Source organism: Mustela putorius, unplaced genomic scaffold, assembly GCF_011764305.1.
Source record: "Mustela putorius furo isolate JIRA1106 unplaced genomic scaffold, ASM1176430v1.1 tig00001533_pilon_pilon_pilon, whole genome shotgun sequence".
Lineage (NCBI taxonomy): Eukaryota > Metazoa > Chordata > Mammalia > Carnivora > Mustelidae > Mustela > Mustela putorius.
The window spans coordinates 26,579-48,894 of record NW_025421785.1 but is presented as its reverse complement, the minus strand read 5'-3'; the positions used below and the strand labels follow the sequence as shown (position 1 = coordinate 48,894).

Genomic DNA, 22,316 nt, shown 5'->3' with positions numbered 1-22,316 from the left:
TTAAAAAGATTTTTATTCCTTTGACAGAGAGAGAGAACACACATACACACAGGGGTAGAGCGCAAAGCAGACTCCCCACTGAGCAGGGAGCCTGACAGGGGGCTCGATCCCAGGACCCTGAAATCATGACCGGAGCCAAAGGCAAACACTTAACCAACTGGTGCCCCTTAACTCCATATTTTAGAAGTGTGCATGGTTATGCTCTTGGCCCAGGCTCATGAATGATACTGTGTTATCAGTGAAACCTGCCCTAATAGCAGGAATAGAACTTTTCTCCCCTCTGTAATCTCACTCTACTTTGCACCTGTTTTACTATAGTAGGATTTCATGCTACATGGTAGTTGGATGCATCATGCTTGTGTCTGTCAGATTATATGCTCCTTGAGAACAGTGATATGGTTTTATTGGTTTTTCAGATTCTCAAGGTAGGAGAGTTCTTTATGGCATGTAGGCACATGATGGGATGCCGGTAATTTATCACACTGTTGAGGAATGTCTGCCATGCTTTCTCCTCCAACCAAGTACAAAGGTAGGCACGCCAGAACACATCTTCTGATTGTGAATAGTGAACTCCGTAACAGTTCTTTGACAGCTTTTCCATGTCTTCCCATTGTGATTACTTAAATTGAATACAAATGTGCTGTTTCAGGGATCCTTATCATTTGCGGATGTGACTGTGGGCTTTACCCAGGAGGAGTGGCAGCATCTGGACCCTGCTCAGAGGACCCTGTACACAGGGAGGTGATGCTAGAGAACTATAGCCACCTTGTCTCAGTGGGTAAGGATTGTTTCCCGTGTAGACTCCTAGTATGCACCTTCATTCTTGGTTTGACACCTGTAGAAGCTTTGTTGAGTTTAATGATATTTAAGTTTGAGATTTCAAGTATTAAGCAGAAGGATTGTTGAATCACTGTAAAGAATGAAGTGTTGTAATTGGCCCCTGAAGCTTCGTCTCTGTCTTCTTCAAGGGCCCTGAAGCCCATGAGCCTTGCCGAATTCCCATGTCATTTCCCAATTACAGCGTCTTGCATCCCTAAACCAGAAGTGATCATGAAGTTGGAGCAAGAAGAGCAGCCATGGATGCTAGAGGAAGAGTCCCCAAGTCAGAGCTACCCAGGTGAGTTAGTATGTATTAAAACAGATGGACACTAGGTGACATGGTATGAATTGTTTTTATTCTCAGGTACTCGCTTATATGTTCGTTTTCACATTTAACAAATACTGAGTACCTGCTGTGCCTCACTCAAGTTTTAGGTGCTGAAACACATGATCAAACTGAATTTGTTCCTGACCTCATGGAGCTTACATTCTGATAAGGAAGGAAAAGAAATAAACACACATATACATACTATACACATAATATGTCATAATATACATAATAGGTACACACATACACATACTATATACATAGTATGTCAACAAAATAGCAAGGAAGTTATAAATTGAAATAATGAAATGTAATACTTGAGAAAAGGAAGGCATTCAGGAAGGCATTTGGATGATATCAACTTGAATGAAATGATTATAAAATGCACAGGTTTACATGGGAATAAGCATTTGGTTGTATGAGCAGAGGTGATATAGGGAAGACCCCAGGTTGGAGATACTTACTTGGAAATTGTCAACTTATGGTAGTATTTAAAGTTTTTAAAATTAGTATTTGAAGCTAAGGGATCAGGTAACCACCTCTCAGAAGTAAGAATGAACAAATTTGAGAGGTCTGAAAGCTGTCCCCTGGGACACTAATGTTTAGAAGTCATGAAAATGAGAGGACTCAGCGAAGAAGAGAGAAGGAACAGTCTGGAGATAAGGTGGAAACAGAGAATGTGGTGTCCTGTAGCTGAGTGTAGATGGTTTTCATAGACAAAATGAACTTCTTGAAGAAAAATGTATAAAGTCAGCGTTTTCTGCCTTTGTCTGCAAATCATCCAGAAGCACTAAGGGAAGTGAGCAAGACAAGCTTCATTCTATGACACTAGTGGATATCTGAAATCCCAAATCAGTGCAAGTGTACCTGCAGCAAAGCTGATTGTGGATCAAGGAACATGTGTGTGTTAGCAGGTGGGTAGAAAAAAAAAAAGCATTTCTGATGTGCACGGGGTCTGGCAGTGCACTTTTCATGAACAGAGCACATCCACACCTAAAACTTCCATGAACAACGGTGCCATGAACTAGATAGCTGAGCTCCCTTGGAGACAGTTTCGTTCTGCAAAGGAGACGTACTGAAGTGTAGAAGCACAAACCACACTTTTCAGTAGCCCTGTTTCCATGATGGTGCAAGAGAGACTGTACATAAGGGAAAACCACCTCATAGACACTAAATGTGCAGAAATAATCTTACATGCCATCTTAGCAGGTACTCCTCTGACATAGAATTTGATGCAAAAACTTACTTGACAACGGTTAATCGGGATTTGCAGACCTTCTACAAAAGTGAGGGAAGCATGGGGGACGGTAAGGCTGGTTAGGAGGAGGGGAATGCTCAGGGGGGTGATTACCTCGTTGACTGTAGCTTTGTAAATAGCACATCTGATTGCTCAGACTAGCAGGATATGTTCCGAGTCTCAGTGTGAACCACTGTGTGCCAGAGCAGCTGGTCAGAAAGGTGGAAGGGGAAAGGATGTTCTCTTTTGTCTTGTTCCTCTCTCTCAGATGAAAACTGTTCTGTAGAGCTTTAACTACCTTTCTTTCCTGGATTGCATCAGACAGTTGGCCTAGGCAGATGCTGGGGAAGTCGGAGCCTCCATGGGCCCAGTTCGGCCTCTGGGCTTGTTTCTGTGCAATGAGCCCAACACTTGGTTTTCCTCAATTTGGAGCTGCAGCAATGGCAGCCCCAGTGAGCTGGATCTGTGATGAGCAAGAGAGCAAGCTGTTGTGGAGGCTACTCCAACGAGGAAGGAAGGCACATCCTGGTTGATCTGTAAACTGAGACCAACATGTGCTGAAAACTTGTTCATAATGAATTTCCCCCTCTAGCCTAAGGGATGACTCTGTTCCGTCTCTCAAGTAAACCTTTTGCCGTGTGGTCTTCCTTGAAAAGCTCTCATCCTTTTAGCCCAAGTAATGGAAAAGGAACCAGCACAAATGCATGCAAAACGATTATAAGAAAAAAGGGGTGAAAAGTATTGGGAAGAAAGCTAGTTGGTGATAGAATTGTCATCTGATCAAAGTAGTCATAAGCTAGGTAAATTATGTGACCAAATATTAAATCATGAGTTTCCAAAGGGTGTACTAATTGAATTAATTATCTCTGTGATACAGGTATTTAAGAAGGATATTAATAAGGGAATAGCAAACACATGGCAAGGTGTCAAACTGAGAAAGGAGAACAGAAAATATAATTACAGTAAAGAAAGCAAATTGGAAGAACCCCAAGGATGAATACATACTGGCAAAAATCTGTTCAGGGCCCGCCCGGGTGGCTCAGTCATTAAGTGTCTGCCTTCGGCTCAGGTCATGATACCATGATCCTGGGATGATCATCTCTAGCTTCTATTTTAATGCTCTTATTTGGAGCAAGTTCTTAGGTGAACTACCATCTTGCTAATTTTTTAAATTGAAATACTTCTTTTTTTGAGGTGACTACAGATTCCAGTGCACTTTTAAGAAACGATATATGCAAGTCCTGGGAACAATTCACCCAGTTTTCACTAATGGTAACATTTTGCAAAACTGTTGTATAAATATCATATCCAAAAAAAATATATATATCATATCCAGGATATTGACATTGATAAAATTTGGGGGCCTAAGAAAGATCTCTCCAGTTTTTCTTCTCTTCATTTGTTTGCATACATTTAGTACAGTACAACTTTGTCACTTGTGTAGGTTTTGCGTATCTGCCCCATAGTCAAAATACTCTATAGTTCTATTATCATAAGGACCTCTACTGTTGGCCCTTTTATAACCACAGCCTCTTCACTCCTGTGCGCTCTGCCACTGTCAGTTCAAATGTTACATAGATTTGTATGTATGTCACTTTGGGATTAGTTTCTTTCCCTCAACATAACACCTTGAATATTCATCTAAGTTATTGTATCAATGGTTCGTTCCTTTTAGTTGCCGATTAGTGTTCCATTTTATTTTTTTATTTATTACAGAGTTTATTTTTAAGAGTATTTAAGTTTATTTAAGTTTATTTTTAAGAGTATTAAAACAGGGAGATAATTTTAACCTTATTAGCTAAATGATGTCTTGAGCAAATGTATTAATTCATGTACTTAGAACAAAAGTATTGAGGAAGAAACAAACTCTTCTCTTTTTTAAACAAAATTACTTGTTAGAGTAACATTTTTTAAATGAGATAAAATTCTTTCATAAGCATAAGGAAATTTTGATCTAGGTATGCTATATACCTTTTTGGTACTAATGAAAATGAAGTAATGGTAAAAATACTTTGTAAATGTGTGCATCTATGTTTTTTGAAAACTGAAGAAGCAGTCTGACATCTGGCTAGTTTTCGTGGGCTAGTTGTAGGAAATTTATGGAAAATAAGAATCAGCACACCAAAAAAGTCTGTCTGATGCATTTTCGCATATCTAGTTTCTGTTCACTATGATCAGGATTATAGATAATACTGTAAAATACACTCACGTGCTGGTTATTAAGGCTATTTGGATTCTTTTTAATACTGAAAAGGTCACACAGATTGTGATTACTGTGTAGTGTCCAAGAACTAAGGTTTGCCATCTGTTACTCAAATACAGGAAAAAGTTAAGATAATCTAGTGATATGAGTGGTTTTGACATTTCTGTTTTTTAGAATCATCTATTAATTATAGTTTTTAAAGACTAATACCAAATTTTAAGCTTTTGCAAAAATAAAGCTTAGAGGTTATGCCAGTGTTTATATTTTTCTTATAAAATGTGAAGATATTGGTTGAGAACTAAAGCTTATGTAACGGAAGACTGGCTTTTAGTCATTTTAGTTTTAGAAGATTATTTGGATATTTAAGTGGGAACACCATGTTTTATCTTGAGATATTAAGTTATATGAGATTTTGATAGTTTTAAGCTGTAATTTTCCTAAAAGTTGATATATAGAAATTCATTATTATGGAACTTCATCAGGGAACTGATTTAATATGTATTCCTTAAATATTTGCTTTAAATATTTTTCAGGTCCTCTGCTTTCTTGCACAACTCAGTTCTTGTCTTTCTGCTGTGAAGTGATTTTTCCCATTTAAAATTTTGCTTTTTCAAGCTACAATATATAAGTTGTTTCTGTAACATAATTCCTTTTCACACCCTCCCTCCCCCACCCCAAGAACTGGTGTTGCCAGGTTGGATAGATGTCTTTAAAATTGCATATTGGGCTTAATAGGGTCTGATTAGTTTTAATCTCTCTTTATTTATTGATATTTTTACTGAGAAGTTTGTTATGCCAAATGATTAATATGATCAGGCATACTATTTCAGTGTAGATAGGATCTAACTTTGTGTTTAGGGCCTCTATTTTTTGTGTAAGAATCATCTTGCCAATTTAAAACTCATGTCTGATGAAAGTAGATTGTTTGACAAGCATCACTTTATAGAATTTGTTCGGGTCTGAGTGGTAGGTCATGAAGAGAATGGTGCCCTTTTGGATAAACAGATAATATGTGTGTAAATTCTGTCTCTTATATTAAGTGAGGGAGCATGTATGTAGGTGAGATTTTTTATCCAAATTTTCAGTCTTTACCTGTTTTGTTTGCCTAATAGTATTTAAAGGGTGTGAGGTGTTATGAGCTCCTTTCCCTTGTTTTCATTTCTGTCCCTCCCATCTAACTGTTGGTATTTTTGTTTTTTCTGTATGTTGACCTTTTTATGTTTTTAAACAGTTTTTTGGTTGACAGAGTTGTCTCCCTTTTTATCTTTCATGTTTCAGCTTAATAATTTTCGAAGTTTTTTGTATATTCTCCTTTGCATATGAAGATTCCACAACTAATTGATTAGCAATTGTGCTTTTTTTTTTTTCCCCAATTGTGATAATTGGATTTATACTAAAATGATACTTGCTTTAGGAACAAGCATTTATGGGTAGCTGACTAAAACTAAAAGTACTGCCTTTTCAAACCAAGCAATGTAGACTTGCTCTCATATTTTTTAGTATATTTAAATCTGCATATTACTAAAATTTAAAATATGAATTTTGGCTAGTATTTTAGTATATGTAATTTCAGAGGTTTTTTTTTTAATCCACTTATTCAAGTGATTATAAAGTTGATATAATGATAAAATATCCTCACTGAGAATATAAATCATGTTTTTCAGTATTAGAACCAAGGCAGTTTTCATAAAATCAGTAATATGATTCTTATTAATGTAGTAATAAATGCCAATATCTGTGCCTTAATATTTTTTTTCTGTGCCTTAATATTTTAAATTAGACCTGTATTTCTAGTTTATATTAGTATAAACCCTTCCAGGATTAAAATACAGCAGTTAGGCAAAACTATTTTTGCCACTTGGAAAAAAAAAAAAAAAAGCAAGTCATTTCTAGATGATGTCCTGGCTTAGATATAAAATAAAGAGATTTGGGTCTGTTATATTAAAGCCAAATATAAAATGAAGCAGCCTAGCACACACTTGTTTGGAGCTTTCTTCCATTAAAATGGTTCAAATTAGCAGTGGTTTCATTGAAAGGTAAATTTGATAGAAGTAAATTTAGAAATTTTACCGTTTTAGCTTAATTAGTAGGAAAATGAAAACCCACTTGCTGGCGATACGTTTTTTGTATTGAGTTATTGAGCTTTTTTCCTTCGTATTATGTATGTGTAGTAGTTTCGAACATTAGGAAATTTGTGCACGGCTGCATCTAAAAGATCAATAGAGTTGGAAAAGTTGGAATCTGTTGTGTTTTTTTTTTTTTTAAGTAGTTTACTAGTATTGAGTAAATTTGCACTAAATATTATTAGGCCTTTGTTCTCAAACTACTGATACATCCCTTATCATCTTTTTTGTCTTACCTGTTGGAATGTCTTTCTTTCTGTGGAAGTTAGTGACCTTAAAGAGCAGCCCAAACCTAGTGTTTTAGATAGTTATCTCTGGTAAATTAAATGATAAAAAGCATGGCTTTTATAATGAAATGAACTACAGAAGTACCATAAACCTAACACTGAATATAAAGATTAGAGCGTAAAAGATACACTCTTATGTACTTTACAATAATGCTGGATTGATGTCATAATTTTAAGTTTTTTAATTTTTCATATACTTTATTATGATTTTGCTGTAGAAAATTAGGTTAGCATTTGGCTTATAGTTCAGGTATATAATGCTGACAAGTATATCTAATGCATATTGGACTGATGATCTTTCTGAAAGTTATTCTGTAAGTTACAACCATATTTTATTTGATTTGTCATTGGTAGTCAATCTTGGTTGTTTGTTAGTGGGACCAGAACCATGGCAGGGAGGGGGCGGGGTTTATGTGTGTGTATTTTAACAGCAGCAGAGTTCTGAAACAGGAAATCTGCCTTATCGTATTCATCCAGAGAGCTAGGAAGGAGGTAATTGTTTCTTACGCTCGTTAAAACCAGTTAGTTGGGCAACTTAAATTTTAGAGATTCACAGATGTAGGTTTGAACAGTTGTAGATACATTATTTCATAACAGCTCTGAAGAAAAATTGATTAAATTTGTTGAGAGGAATAATCCCTTAGCTAATACACACAAAAATTGTACTTTGGGTTTTAGAGCATTGCTAGCATTATCAGTGACTTGATTAGATATTTTTCTGTGGTTCTGGTTTGCTTACATTTAAATAAAGTTCAGAGGGCCTTGATTGTTCCTTTAAAAAGTATTTGTTTAAAACTGTAATCTTCAATTTAAGCAATAGAAGAAGTTGATTCTGTGTCAGATATTTGTCACTGGAAATTATCATTCCCTCTTTGTTAATGTGTTTATGCTCATAATTACATTCTTAGGTATTCACAGCTTAATTTTTATCTGTCAGTGGGTATTTGTCATTTTTAAAGCTATATAGGTAGCATTTCATTGGGCTAAATATCAGGCATTGCTTACTGTGCTGTGTTAGGATTATTTCCATTTTTTCCCTTTAAAAACAGCATATTGTGACTATCTTTGCATAGTTTACATTGTTTTCTTAGTGCACATTGTTAGAGTGGGGTTTCTGGAATAAAAGGTAAAACAGTTTCATAGTTCTTTGTTACAGATTGCAGATTTTGTGCCAAATGAACCAATTTCTGGTATTGCTACTAAGTAGAAGAATTACTAGCAATTCTTGATGTTACCTTTGAAGAATGTGGTATTTTCCTTCAGAAAGTAAGATCTAAGCCTGGCTCAGTTGGTAGAGCATGGGACCCTTAAACTCCGGTTTGTGAGTTCAAGCCCTGTGCTGGGCATGGAGCCTGCTTAAAACAAACGAAACGAAACCACAACAGCAACAAAAAGAACTCCACATAGTGACATCTAAACTTCTTTTCAACGCAAAAATGTGTATAAACTCTTCAGTCAAGGCAAGTTGGTATAATGTAACAATTTTAGAGGAAGTTGTGAGGTCCTAATTGTTTGGAGGAATAGAAAGCTCCAGTAGAGCTCATAAATTACTTGGCAGTCAGTTTTCCTTTCTGGTTTGCCATTGTGGGCAGCTAATTTAGAAGTGTTAAAAGGAACCTAAAATTTATGTTAAAGTGGATTTAAGTGAATATATTGGAATTCTTTTCTTTTATAATTTGTTTATAAAAACATCATATTGAGTTGCCTTGTAATGAGACATTGAAACTAAAATTAAATAACAGGATATTTCTAGTCCATGCAACCTCAAATCATAACAGCTTCTTATTACAATTCTAATAGCCCTTTACAGTTTACAGTTTTAAAGATATTTCCAGATACCACATTTGATCCTTGAAACAACCAATAAAGAAATTACATCAGGTGTTAGGATCATCATTTTGCAGAAAAAAGAAACAAAAATATTTGAGGCCCAGAGACTTAGTAACTTACCTGCAGTCATAGGCTTTTAAGTTGCAAAGCTGAGAATGGAACTTTGGTCTTCTATTTATTAAATGACACTATGCACAATGAATCATGCAACACTACATCAAAAACTAATGGTTTACTGTATGGTGACTAACATAACATAATAAAAATAAATAAACAAACAAACGACATTATGCATGAAGTATTTTTTTTTAAAGATTTTATTTATTTATTTGTAAGAGAGAGAGAGAGTGAGAGCGAGCACAGGCAGACAGAGTGGAAGGCAGAGTCAGAGGGAGAAGCAGGCTCCCTGCGGAACAAGGAGCCCGATGTGGGACTCGATCCAAGGATGCTGGGATCATGACCTGAGCCGAAGGCAGCTGCTTAACCAACTGAGCCACCCAGGCATCCCTGCATGAAGTATTTTAATGCAGTCCTGGCACCTTGGGAATATTTAAACAAATGTTCCTGTGTCCTGTGCTGTTTCTGACCACTATGCTTTATTCTTAAAAATCCCCAATTTTTTTGGAGCAATATTTTTAATATTTTTGTAGTTTTCTGTTTTTTTTTTTTTATATATTTCTGTAGTTTAGGCTTTGGTGCTTACGCACCCTTTTCACTTTATAAAATCAGATTTTAGGCAGCATTAATTTGCTCTGTACAGGAATATTTATATGCTTTATATGTTAGGACAAATTGTTCTCAAATAATGCAATTAGCACTTTATCAACTGGAAAAATCAGCATCTCCTTTTTCTGCTTTCCTACCAATATTAATCTTCAATTTAGAAACCAGATACAAATATTTTACACATTTAATAGAGAAAAAGAATACCTAGTCAGAAATAAAAAATCTTGCATTAAATGAGACTCCTGTATAAGTCTATGAATGGCAGTTGTTTAAAGCACAATTTGATTAGTGAAGTTGCTAATATGGATATAACTGTGACATACATGGAAACTCTTTGTTAATTTTAAACTTGTTAAAATTTGTTGGAAAAAAAATGTAGACCTGATGTAGCTTATGAATCAGTGGCTGAATTTTTTTCCCCTCACCAGATCCTTAAGCATCTGTTGGTTGATAGCCCTGACAGAAAGCAGGGGAAAAGCTCCAGAAATTCCTGGAAAATAGAATTAAATGGTGCAGTTTGGTATTTACTAACTAGCTTTCGATTCTTCTTGTCTCCTCTTGTTAGTCTGACTTTATTCCTTCATTCCTGCTGCCGATTCAGCTCAACGTCAGTTCCTCTTGTGAGCTAGGCAACTTCAGGTTTGCTCTTACTGCTTTTTGATCACTACCTCTGTAATCTACATGTCACTTTCTATTTGCCATCTGAGTTCCATGTATGTTACCGCTTCCATATGTGAATTTTTAAAATAGCTTATATGTGATCTGTGGAAGTAATTTTTCTTAAAATAATTGTGGCAGAAAAAAGGTGTTACTGGTTTGAATACTAGTACTGTATACTGGCATTTTTGTTTATAACTTGTTTGGGGATAAGTATATATATTATGTTGAGTAGTACTACAAAGAAACTTCAGAAGTGCTTTATTTTTAATAATTGTACTTAAAATAAGACTGTCTATATTCAGGGACACATAAAATAAGGCTTAAGGAGCTATTTTTGGTTATTCTCTATTTGAAAATTCTAGTTAAATTTGTAGTGCAAATGACATTAATTTGGGTACAAGTAAAATTTTGAGACAAGGTCAATATGAAATCTCAGCTCACATGTTTTTTTTCTAAAGGCATTTTGTTAATTTGGTGTAACTTAGAATATCCTTTTAGTGTTTTAAGTCAGGATTGGATGTTAAGAACAACCAGTAAAAATTGACTTAGCTCATATACTAGCTGCATCATTTTATAGTGTGTCAGTTCTGTTATTGGTGAAATTGACTTCTGTGGACAGGCTTTAGAACTTAATTATCATTTATTATTTTCTTTCTTGCAGTCAGCATTCTATGTTTGAGATGGGATTGTTGCAGCACTTGAATCAAGACTCTCCAACATGATATATATGATTATCAAAACTCATCAATGAATCACTTAAGATCTTGTATTTTATTGTATGTAAATTATACCTGAATTAAAACAAAACAAACTGAGCATGTTTGCTTAGAGGTGGGGTGAAAGGTCATGTACTGAATTTCGTATGTCTGTGTCTGCAGATCTGCCATAGCAATGGTAGCTGTCCCTCTGAGGGCCGACAGAAATTCCTTCTACCTCTCTGCTTACTTCATGTAGCCACTGATAACAAGGGGAAAGCAGTCTTTTGTTTTGTTCCCTTTGGGAAATTTGGGAATATTTTACATTTGTTCTGAAGTTAAATACTTAAAAGGCAAATTGCTATAGTCAAGATTTCAAAGAGTTAAGGTTTCTATTAGACTTTGATGCTCTTTAGAAGGATTAGGTTATTCAGTAAAGAGTGTCATTGGAAAAAAAAATACCCAAATTGTTACAGTAAGCCCTAATGGTATAGGTCTGTCCCATTTGTTTAACTGATAGACAGCTATCACTATGTTCTAGTTGTTTTCCATAGGTTAATGCATTTAATCCTTATCACAACCCTATGTGATAAGTACTTTTTTTTTTTTAATGAAGGTAACACTTTCTTTTCTGTTTAATTTTTAATTCAAACTTTTATTTAAATTCCAGTTAGTTAGTATACAGTTAACTACATGCAGTTAATTTCTACACCTGGTTAATTTCTATACCTGAAATTAATATTATACTGTATGTTAACTAACTGGAATTTAAATAAAAGCTTGAATAAAAATTAAGCAGAGAAGAAAAGAAAATGTTACCTCCTACCAGTCCCATTTTACACAGGGAACTGAAGATGGGTAACTTGCAAAAGATGACTTAGTAATTGATGCTAGAGTTCAAATCCAGGCATCTTGGCTCTTGGAGCATATGTTCTTTTTTTTTTTTAAGATTTTATTTATTTATTTGACAGAGATCACAAGTAGGCATAGAGGCAGGCAGAGAGAGAGAGAGGAGGAAGCAGGCTCCCTGCTGAGCAGAGTGCCCATGCGGGCTGTATCCCAGGATCCTGAGATCATGACCTGAGCTGAAGGCAGCGGCTTAACCCACTGAGCCACCCAGGTGCCCGGAGCATATGTTCTTGACCATGTTGCCACATTGCCTGCGAGTAGATCACTAGATGGCAAAAATATTTGGCTTCCTGTAGTGATCTAGTTAGTATAATTCTTTATGCGCAGCATTTATAAGTAATAAGATGAGAATTTCATATGAAACACTCTCGTTATTTGAAAGTATATCCGGTAATTGCAAGTTAACACTATTCCGTATTAGAAATATATATATATATATAGTTTTCTCAGTTATTTTTATTTGGTTTAAATTGTCCAAAAAAAGTATGTCAGAAATTTTAACATTAGGAAGCAAAAAAGTCAAATTGGACATGCATTGGTATAATTCTTGTCATAAGAAATATGTGTCTTATAATTCATTACTCAGTTTTGGAAATTCCAGTGATTCTGTATTGTCTTTTAAAAGTTTTTCAGCTTTAACATTTGATTAGTAAATTCACTTTCATTTGAACCTGCTTCCTTTGAAGCTTTTATATTTTTGTTACTGATTTGGAAATATAAGGAACTCTTAATCTTTTATGAGGCAGCATGGTATAAAAAGCTGGGTTTGTACCTAACTGGTTTGAATCATAACTCAGTACTTACTGGCTGTGGAACTTAATGCAAATTACCCAGTCTTTTTGACCCTCAATTTTGTCATTCATGAAATGGAAATAATACCTTGTAGGGTTCTAGGATTAAATGGGAATGTATTTCCTGTAGTGTGGCACATGTTCTCTGCATCTTTCTAACTTATGATGGAGGTTAAAGTCTTGGGTAAAATCTCAAACTGTGTGTGAATAAGAAAGGTGAGGATCTGTGAAAAATGAAACCTTCAGAAGACTGGATGTTTAGATTCTATGTAAAGGAAGCATTGGATTGTTGCTCTGTCAGAGACCCCCACGCCGATTCTGGCCTTTGACTCCTTATATGTCTGGTTAAATTGAACTCCCTCTCACGGCTTCCTTCAAACTAAATGCAGTCTTCTGTCCTGCCTTCTCCATACAGCTCTGTGTGTGAGCCACACTGGCCTGCTTGCTGCTTCCTAATGTTGTATGTATTTCCGCATCCCTGTTCTGTTCCCTGCCTGAAGTGTTCTGATTGCTTGTTTGTTCTTCTGTCTACTGATGTCTGACTGACTTCTTAAGGATTTTCTAACATATCACCTATTTTGTGAAGCTTTAATTAGAATTAGCCCCTCTCTCTTTATCTCTTAAAATATTTCGGTCTTATATTCAGTAGAATATAAGTCATGTGGCACCGCTGCATGTCTGTGTGTCTATCTGTCTTTCCTGACAGAGTAGGGACTTTTCCAGTGCAGTAGTCTTTGCTTACTTAGCCTCTGCTCTCACTGCCCCTTGCAAGGAATGTTCACTGTGTGTTTGAATAATTAAGTGAATGAAAGGGGGCCAACTGAGTTTACTTTAATGAGTATATAACATTCCTATTTATGTATAATTAGAGACAAATGGTTTTGTTTAAATAAGGTAACCAAGTCCTTTGCAACTTTAACTCCTTTAGTAGTATTCATAGTGCAAGGATACATTGGAGTTTAGTCCTGGTTAAAATGACTGCATTTCAAGGGGCATTGTATTATTGTGCTTTTCTGTAAGGCTGAAAATCATACTAGTGTCTTTACTGAAATTAAGCATTCAGTTGGAAAGTTGATTAGGAGCAGTAATTACTATTACTTTGAATAAGAAATATTTTGCTGTTGCATTGCTCAGAATAATTCAACTTAAATTTTTTACTTATATCTATTTATAATTTTTTATGTAGGAATTCTGGATTGGTGGAAGCTGCCACTGCTTTGGGTCCCTACTGCTGCCTCATTTGTCTTCTGAGTGTTATTTTCTATATGTTGGTGCTCCCAAGACAGGGTTACAAAGTAAAGATTATTCACTTTCAGGAATTACTACTGCTGTAGGCTTGATTTGAGCCTCCAGTCTCTCTCTCTCTTTTTTTCTTTCTCATGAATGGACATAATACCCAAAATATTTTGATAATTGAACATAGTTCTTTGAATGAGCTATGTTTTTAGGTGGAACTACTTTCTTAGGTGAGAATAATAGATGACAGCTATTTTTTGTAATGTGTGATAATCCTAGTAGTTTTGGAGTCTCCATAGTAGAAGAACACTTTGAGATTGGAGGTGAATTTATATATTCTTAAAGTGACAAAATTGCCACATAGTAAATGCTACTTAAATCTTTTTTCATTACATATTTGTGTGTATGTATGTGTATATACATATATATATATTGATAGAAATTCATCATTTTTTAAAAACTAAATACAGAGCTGAATTTAAGTCATGTGGGACAAAACAATATTTTGTCATGATACTTGGTAAATAGACCTGGAGGTAATTATAAAGCAAACAATTTTTAAAAATCTGTTGCAGAAATAGTGCAGGCATTGTATCAACAACAGAAAATAAAAAACAAAAGTGAGAAAAATATATATTCCCACCTCCTAGAGATGATTACTTTTAGTACCTTAGTTTGTAATCTTTTTGTCTACATATGTCTATCTGGGTATATATGCATTCTTATTCGATTATGGCATAATGCTGTGTATTCTCTTTTGAAACCTTTTTTTTTAGTCAGTAATGTGTGCTTTTCCATTTCAGTCATCATTTTTTTCCCATATAATGCCCAGATCATTTTCAAATTTCTCTGGTTGGCTCAAAAATGTTCTTTATGGCTTGTTCGTCTAAAACAATAGCATTGTACCTATGAACTTGGCTCTTAGAATCCTTAAGTCTTTTTTTTTTTATTTTTTAAAAAAATTTTTGAAGATTTTTATTCATTTATTGACAGAGAAAGGCACAGTGAGAGAGGGAACACAGCAGGTGGAGTGGGAGAGGGAGAAGCAGGCTTCCTGCGCAGCAGGAAGGAGCTAAAATGATGTTGGCCTGGATCCTAGGACCCTGGGACCATGACCCGAGCGGAAGGCAGAGGCTTAACGACTGAGCCACCCAGGCACCCCAACCCTTAAGTCTTTTAAAAACAAGGGATACCCATTCCTCCCCTCCTTGCCTTTTAAAAAGACATTTGAGCAGAGACTGGGTCATATGTTTCAGACCTTTTGAATTTGTCCAGTTTATTCTCATGTCCTTTAGCTTGTTTTTCTATCTCTTGTATTTAATGTAAATTAAAATTTATATCTAAATACTTGGTTGAGTCTCAGGTTGAAGATACCTTGGATATCATAGGTGATGCTGTGTCCTTCATATTGTATCACACAGAAAGTTACAGGATCTCTGCTTAACTTCCTTGGTGATGCCCAGATTGACCACTGAAATTGGGTGGTGGCAGTCTTTTCTGCCTGCTGTTCAGTTACATTGGTCTCCTTACATCAGAAGGTATTTTGGGTGGTGTTGCTTTGGCTCTCTTAAGAAAAAAAAAGTTGAGTTCTTCATCATCCACTAACCTGTTGGTTTAGAACCAGTTGTTGATCCTTGCCTAAATCAATAAATTTATTAGGGTTTGCAAAATATGACTTTTAAAGTTCTATTCTTTTGTGTTTATTAACACAGTGTTTTTCTGTAAAGTAGATCTTTACTGTATGAAATGGTGCTATTTGGTTGTCGTGAAATACAGCACCTACAGGAAAAGTAGCATAAATACTTAATCTCCCTCTTTTTCTACTTTCAGAGTAGAGAAAGAACTGTTCTAACAGCCACTTCAAAAGGTGATAAATGAAAAATAGTTTGTTCTTTTTTTTCCTTTGAGATTCTTTATCTAGACTCAAGGGTTTTAATTTTATTTAGGGTGTTTTAATTTACTACCATTTAAATTGTTTCTTTGATACTCAGTTTGTTAGAGCTTTAGGTCCTGGGATGTCCTTCATTTTAGCTCCTATATCTGTCTGATAGAGATCATTATCTCTTGAGTACCTTCCTTGTCTCCTGGCACAGAAAAATATCCCAGACTCATCTTGTACCTTCCTGCCACAGACCTGGCATCCATTGTAGTTCCAAGTTTAGTGCCTTTTAATATATTAAATACTAGAGATGCAGTCTGGGTCCATCTAGGGATTGTTTGCTGCTAAGCTTGATATGCTTTTAGGCCATTTCAGTGAAAAGACCTGGAGAACATAGATTTTTATAAACATGAGTTCATATTGATATTTCTAATTAAGGTTTTTACTTGATTTCTTGATTTTATACCTATAATCATAAATCTTAAAATCATTAGTAAAATTTCATTTTTTTGTACAACATAAAGAAGAAAGCTTGAGGATATCAATACTGATAATAGTAAAAACAAACTTGCAGAAGAAGTTTAAAATTTCTTTGTAGTCCTTTTTTTTTTAAGATTTTATTGATTTGAAAGAGAATGGGCATGAGAGAGAATATGAGCACAGGGAGAAGAGAAGCAGACTCCTCTGCTAAGCAAGGAGCCCTGTGTGGGGCTCGATTCCAGGACCCTGAGATAGATGTGTAACCAGCTGAGCCACCCAGGAGCCCCTCTTTGTAGTTCTTTTTGTTCTTACAGTGCTTCCTACCAAGAAGTACAGTAAACTTGCAGTAGCCAAATAACTCCTGTGAAATAAACTCTATCTCCTGGTTACCAATTTGATATTTAATTGGATTTGTTTGTTGCTGGTTTTAGTGTATGTTTTTCCCCTTTGCCACCACCCCGTTTCTATGAAGCAAATATGTTTATTGGTTTCTCAGTTATCATTTGTGTGTGTGCAAATGCACATGTGTGCTGAGAAGTTCAGATTCAGGCAAATTGTGTGTAAATCTTACTCATTTTATCCAAAAAGAAAATATTTTTTGTACAAAAGGTAGCATATTGTATATGCTATTGTGTGCGGTCTTTTTTCTTTTAATGAAAGGTTTTTATTTTTATTTTATTTTTTAAATTTTATTTATTTGAGAGAGAGAGAGATGTAGAAAGATAGTGAAAGAGCATGAGCAGGGCAGAGGGAGAGGGACAAACAGAGTCCTGGTTGAGCAGAGAGCCTGATGTAGGGCTCCACCCCAGGACGCTGGGATCATGACCTGAACCAAAGGCAGATGCTTAACCGACTGAGCCACCCAGGCAACCCTGTTTTTTTTTTTTTCCCCTTAAAATATTTTTAGGTCTGTCCAATCAGTGTGTGGTAAAACTATGGATAAAACCTTTTAAAAAAATAATTTTAAAAAGCTTTTAGTAACTTGATAATTATTTTCAATTGAAAATAATGCCGAAATTAACTCAATAATGTGAAAGCAGCCGAAAGTGATGAAAAAAGATCTACAAAAAGGCACTGGATTTGGTGAATTTTGGATTGTACTTGAAGATCAAATGGGGTCCAGGAGTAGGTAGGTGGAGAACTTCAGGGAGGGTGTTGAAGGGAGGCTTGGGGCAGATCAGCTTGGCTGTTTTGGAAGGTCCATCTCAGAAAAATCACGAGATTAGAGAGAGGAATAATGGTACTCAGGAAGAAATGAGGTCTGCCACTATTGACAAATGCATAGAAATGTAGATTGGTTGGTATTTTTTGTTTTGTTTTGTTTTTTTAGTTTGATGCAGATTCTTCTGGAGCACAGAAGTTTGTTTTTATGCTGACTACAGTATGTAACATAAGTAAATAGAATGGCATGCTAAATGTTGATTACCTTGATGGTGAATGAGGAAAACTTTCTACCTTAGTTCAGTATTACTAAGTCACAAATACCAAGGACTTGGAAGAGATCATTGTGGTTGGCTCAACCTAATCTTGTGGAGTAGGAAATTGAAGCCAGGTCTTAAATCTGGCTTCCTAATTCTTAATTGTATCTACTTTTCTCTATGCTGTGGTGTCTTTTGTAACAATGAAAAATGAGAAGTTGTGTAGCTTTTTTTGTTTTTATTTTGATACTTGGTTTTTGTCCCAAGGTAACTTCAGTTCTGATTTATAGTCTGTGGTTTTTGTTTTCATGTATGTGGGCCTAAATAGTGTAAATGTGGAAGTTACTTTTTTCCTTAATTTTTATGTACTTACTTTTAATGTACTAGGTAAAGAGATTTGAAAATTATTTTGCCATATAATTATTTTGAGAATTTTTTGGCGGAATTAATTTTATGTACCTGTGTTTCTTAATTACACATGATGGTTTATAGATAAATACATTTGACATCCTTTTACTAGCATAGGTATAGTGATTTTTATAATCAGCTAATGTTTTACAACAAGTACATGTAGTTTGCATTGTTGTATATTTCAGATGTTTCCTTAACTTAAGTACTCAGATATTTATCCCAACATTATTGCTATGGGGTTTCCCGCAGAAAGACTTGAAGGCGTATACAGGAACAATATTGATGATGTAGTAAGGTAAGAACTCTTAATTTTCTGTTGCAAATATTGATGTATTCATGCTATATTTTCATTTAGAGAAGATTTCTAAGTCTTAGAAAATGATGTGCTTTGTGATGTGAACTCTTTTTATTATGTTGGTGCTCTATAACTGCTTTTTGTTTGTTTAATGGACCTCAATGGGATACAGCTCATTTGATAAGAACTAACCTTTGACATGGTTAGGTGTATGTAATAGGATTTCCTGGATTCCTTTTAAGGCTTCTTACCAATTTAAGTCCTGGATTCAGTTACACTATGGTTTTTGTCTTTTATTTCACAATTGGCGATTAGATTTAATCCTTGAGTGTATTCAGTCACTTAAATTTATTCATTCTAAGGTAGAGATAACTGATACCATGTATTTTTTACATAGAACAGTTTATAATGGAGCATAAGTATACTAAACATTTGAAGAAGTAATTTGGTACAGAGGATCTGGACAGGAATTGCTGGGGCAAACCAAGGCCTGACTTTGTCTCTTTTATAAACTTGCATGATTTTTTAAGTGTAATTATTATCCAGCTTGAAACCGTATTTCTCAAGACTGATTTAAATAATTTTAACACATGTATAACCTAAGAGTATGTGATATATTTTATGAGAGAAGGAATTTGTTTCTGTTGTAGTCTTAATATATTTTCTCATTTCAAAGCAAAAATATATATGTATGAAACATCAGAAAATTTAATGGCTTTTAAATAAAGTTTAAAATTTTGGATTATTTTGTTTATCTTCTTAGAGAAATCTCTTTCTTGGAGACTTTCAATTTAAATATTTGATTAGAATTAATGTTATCTTGAATGGGAGAGCACTTTGTAAAGCATTATGCAAATGTAGAATCCTTATATAATTGAGTATATGAATTGTCTGTGTCCTTATTATGAGCTAGCTATAAGTTGTTTTGTTAAGTGGTTAATTTTTAACAATTTGCTTTGAACCAATGTATATATTTACATTTTGCAGTATTGAGTTGTGTCCAGTTGGATGTTGTTGTGTTTAAATTGTTCAGAATTTTAAAATCAGTATCAGTATCTACAAAAAGTACAGAAAAACCAGACTACTTTTTCGTAGTTTTATTACAGTTAGAGGTACATGGGGCTGTCAGAAGTACTGTTTAAGAATTTGAAAATAGGGAAATAAATGTGTCTTCTCATGGTTGGGCAGGACACAGTTGGAAGGATGCATAATATCAGATCCACGAGAGCAATAGCCTGATATGGCTCAATCAGTGATAATACACATCTACAGAAAACACAGTGGGTGATGGAAAACAGAATGACGGGTGTAAATTTTGCATCGAGAGAGATGGAGAATCTGGAAAATGAGCAGTGCATCTCCTGAAGTGCAGGAATGTTTATTAAGCCCCCTTAGGACCTAGATGAAATACCTTGCAGGTTGATCTGTTTTATATTACTACTATATAATTCTGTATTCAACCAAGTACTACTTAACCAGATCAGATTAGTACTCATGTGGAAAAAGAGTATGAATACTATGGATAGAGGACAGGTTTTTGGGTCACTGTAAGGGCCTCCTTGTGGTGGGGTTTACCTGGGGTGCTTGCTCCCTTTGCTCTCTTCTGTGAATAAGTCACTGAAGCTGATTGATCATCTTTAAGTTACTGATAAAGTTCGGTTTCTGGATCAGCACATTTCATTTTCAGACCTTAGACTGATACTCTCACCAAGAAAATACTGTGCTACCAGTGCTTTGATCTTTCATCTTCCAACTTTGCAACTCCTGCCTTTAAGCCACTGAATTAAGATTCACAAATTTAATTTGTGAAATAATAACCAAAGTTGAAGTTTATTCTATCCACTTTAATGTATCTATTTTATCTAGCTTTTGTCTTTCAAATCTGTTATTCCTTAAAAAGATTTATGTGTATGGTTTGTTATTTAGCCAGTAGTTGCTTTAGCCAAATGATCTTGTCACCCTTTGGCAAGGGTGGTAGCCTGTAAATGACGAAAAATGATCTGCTGAGTAGAATAGCTAGGGCGTGCATGCCTGGCTTGTCTTGCCCTCCTGCTCCCCTCCAGTTTTGTGACTGGGGATATATATGAGTATTGAGGCTTTCGTTGGCTTCATTTGCTCACTCCACTCCACTTCTTTTATGAGAAAAAGGAGGAACAGTCACCAGAAAGGTAGCTGTAGCTTTTCCCCTATGAATAAAATAATTTCCAAGAAGAGGATTAACTTCTCTAAGGGATTGGCTGTTTCTAATACCTAAATGATTCATTTCCTTGATTGGTTCCCACAATATGGGAAATAGTAGTAATAAGCAGTAGTGATTTCTTTTTGGTTCAAAGATGATAAAGTGATAATGAAAAGCGTGTCTTTTTATCTTCTTACAAGTTTTCTCATAAATGTATTTCCATTTGGATTTTCCTTTGCCCTATCTATTTGAATTTTTACTTCTCTAAATCCATGTTTTTTTCTATGATTTTCCCCCAAACAAGAAATATTGTTCCAGGTTCAGGTTTTGTTGGTGTTGTACATCTTTGCTCTGAGTAAAAGAAACTGAAATTGCAAATGCCTTTATGCTTAAATTATGCAGTATTAAACTGTTTTGGGATATGGATTGTTATGGCAATGTGAAATTTTATACTTAAGGTACTCAAGTAACAAATATTTAACTTCTCCTTTTGAGGTTACCTCCTAGGGTTAGGAATTAATGTAAAAAAATAGAAAGTGGGGGAGAAGTGAACCAAGTTGGAATTTTTTACTATCTTAACTGCAAATGTTAGGCTTAATAATCAGAATTGACATGTCAGGACAAGGACATTTCAACAAAGGAAGATGAAGAGCTAACTCTTCCCAGATTGTTTTTTCTTCTTTTCCTCTTATTCCTACCTTCTCTTCCCCTCCTTTATTGCCATTAAGCTCTTGCTCTGACCAGCTGGTAATTTGAAACAATGTTTTATTCAGATAATTGATTATTCTTGAATATGTGTGGTAATCTTATCCCCCTGGGCTAATATTGAAATTACCCTAATTTATATGTTATCTGGTATAAATCTAAGCAGCCTTTAACAAAATGATGCATTATGTGTTTAACCGACATAGCTTAAGAACTGTTCTGTACTTAATAAATCAGCCAAATGTAGGTTTAATAGAGGTGAACTGGCTTTCTTACTGCAGAACCTTTAATACACTACTATGCCTTGCAAATCTCCCAAGAATGAAATTTGAATATGCTGCTTTCTTTTTCTTTTTTTTTTCTTCCCCTCATTCTCCCTTCTCTCATCATTTCTTTTGTACCGTGTTAAAATAACATCTTTCTAAAACAGTGTTTCTTGGAGCACAATTTGGGAAGTGTTGAAAATGAAAAAAGATGCATCTAACAATATTTCCCCCTAGTCTGAAATCAGTAGGAAGTAATTTACTTCCCCTTTTATTGGAAAGATTTTAGATGCGGTTAGATTCCCATATTTGTCATAAGAGAAGGCTTAGAGCTGAGCATTCTGATACATAGTGATTAAAAAAAAAAAGACTTTATCCATTGTCTTCTATACTATCAGCTTTTTTGTTCATGTGTGTGTGTGTGTGTGTGTGTGTGTGTGTTTGTATATATATATATATCTCCCAACTTTCCTGTTTTATACATTCTTCCCAAAGAAATTGAAAATAATCTTCTCTTAATTATATGTCAATCTCTCAATCAGCCTTTTATTTATGTGTTAATGTCCGATAAAAAAGGAATTGTTTGTCTTCCCAACAATATCATTATTGGCTGTTCAGTTCCAAGAATTAAAAAGAGAGCATATAGAGGAAAGTGTCACACTAATTTAGAGGAAAGAGTATTGTTTCCATTCTCCATTTCAACAACTTTTGACTTCTCCTTTATACTGCCTTTCTTTTTCCTGCTTCCTTTTTTCTCTTTATTGTGGCAAAAATTATATAACATAAGATCAATCATTTTAAAGTGAACAATTCACTAACATTTAGTACCTTTCCAGTATTTT

The 22,316-nt window shown here is 34.9% G+C and overlaps 1 long non-coding RNA gene across 4 annotated transcripts in view; it reads left to right on the top strand.

The window, feature by feature from the left end:
* The first annotated feature begins 733 nt into the window (after positions 1-733).
* Positions 734-22,316, top strand: part of LOC123394131 — a 42,555-nt gene continuing 20,972 nt past the window's right edge. The window contains exons 1-3 of one of the 4 annotated variants that reach the window (XR_006608896.1): positions 734-778; positions 1,022-1,117; positions 18,218-18,327. This is a non-coding gene — a long non-coding RNA (uncharacterized LOC123394131). Of the gene's footprint in view, positions 779-968; positions 1,118-17,079; positions 17,786-18,217; positions 18,328-22,316 lie in introns of those variants that run through there. The other 3 variants (XR_006608895.1, XR_006608898.1, XR_006608897.1) reach the window with 3 other exon arrangements.